The sequence below is a fragment of the Pinus tabuliformis genome, chromosome 6, assembly GCF_031772625.1.
Source record: "Pinus tabuliformis cultivar Carrire ecotype Pingquan chromosome 6, CPIR1, whole genome shotgun sequence".
Taxonomy (NCBI): domain Eukaryota; kingdom Viridiplantae; phylum Streptophyta; class Pinopsida; order Pinales; family Pinaceae; genus Pinus; species Pinus tabuliformis.
In genome coordinates, this window is record NC_142292.1 from 127,948,215 (window position 1) to 127,950,051 (window position 1,837).

Sequence of the window (1,837 nt, forward strand, 5' to 3'; positions counted from 1 at the left end):
ACGAACGAATTCAATGGCAATTAATTTTGTCAAACATACACATGGTAAGAAAAATTGTCGGAAATTTGTGTTTTTTTCTCAACTAATACTTCAAATAAAAAATATATATATGTTTCTAGGTTTTTTTCATATTTATATTTTATTTTTTGACTAAATTTGAAGTTATCCAGATTAATTTTATATAATTTCATACTCAACCCATAAACCTTAAGCTGTGTATAATCTTTGTGGGGAGGGAGATCTATCAACTCTAATAAAGTGGGTGCATACATTGAATATGGGGCGGGATATTTGCCGACTCTGATAAAGTGGTTGCAATCATTGGATATGGGCATTACTAGAAACTCATCTAAACAGTATGCATGCTTAGGTTTCCAACCTCAAGCTTCCTAAGTTGCTCTACAACAACAATCCTCTAGTCGGATGGACGATCCAATTTTCCCATATTAGGTCAAACCCACTTAAAACATATTTATCTCAAACTTATGAACCTAGAGGTGCATATCAAATGAGATTTAGTTGGGCGTGTTAATCATATTTGGAATTGTAACACAGGCATAACCACAACCGTATAGCATACCATAAAGGATTTTATAGGTATAAAATGCTTTGCATACAGAACTAGAAAAGAAAGAAACTTATGGTCATACATGCTGAAGATCAAAGGCAAGTTCTCAGAGTTATTGGGATCTTTAATGTAATACTTGATATCTGCAGCTCTCTTGGTGGTGGTGAATCTGACCACGGTACCTCTGGTCATCCCATCTCTGAGAAGGACATTGGTGGCACAACCTCTATTGGTGCTTGCAACCAAGGATCCCTCCATGGTGGACATATGTACCATATATTCAAGCCCATCAAGAAGAAGAGGCCCTGCAACTCCCACAGGAATATGCCACTCAATAGGAAATTCAAAATATTGGCCAAGAATGAACCCATAATCAAATCCATCCAAGGGAAATCCATCCAAATATCTTTCAGCCATCATCTCTAAGGCCCTCCTTCTCACCCAGGAAGATCTTGTATAATCCCCAAGAGATGAATCGAGAGAATAAGAAGCCACGGTCCCATTGCAAACAACTCCTGCAATATCATCATCTTCGTTATCCCGCAAAGAAATCCCCTTCAACTAGACTTGCATAGCACTAGTCTTAACTACAACTTCTTCCTTGGTAACAGGGCTCAACTTCTCTTCTTCCCTCACATCATCATCATCATCATCATCATTGCCCCGAGTGATGAAATTCTGGATATAATCAATGCTAAAGAATCAAAGCAAATATATGAATGAAGCAAGATGAACCACAATGGCCACTGTGACCAACTCCCCTAAGCTCAACATCACAATAGACCTCTTTTTTTTTTTAAAACATCGTAGTAGGCCTACAACTCTCCACATCTAATGGTTATCATATCATGATTGGGCAATGAAACAAAGGTCTTAATCTGACTATTATAACAGTGAGAGTCGTGATGCACTTTAACCAAATTCATAACCATGGAAACCCCGCTTGATTTTTAATTTTACAAAAGACAGGAAAGTAATAAAAACAATTAAGGTTGCCCACAACTTCTCATGGAGTGGTGTAAAGTATACAAACGTTACATCACAACCAATCTTCATTTCCAAATATACGTTAGGTAAATGAAAAGACTACAATTTTCTAAAATAACCACACTATTTACATTGCAAACTGTAACTCAAGGGGAAAATAAGCAGAACATGACATCTAGTCCACTCATAAAAAGTGTAGTGTAGAGCTAACTTGCTACATTGATGGTAAACCTTTGTTCAATACCATTCACTATAACCTTCGCAGTCTTTGAGTGAAATTCA

General features: G+C 36.9%; 1 pseudogene; it reads right to left on the reverse strand.

Moving 5' to 3' along the window:
- Positions 1 to 532: 532 nt before the first annotated feature.
- On the reverse strand, positions 533 to 1,342 carry LOC149257685 (3-hydroxy-3-methylglutaryl-coenzyme A reductase 1-like; annotated as a pseudogene).
- Positions 1,343 to 1,837: the final 495 nt, after the last annotated feature.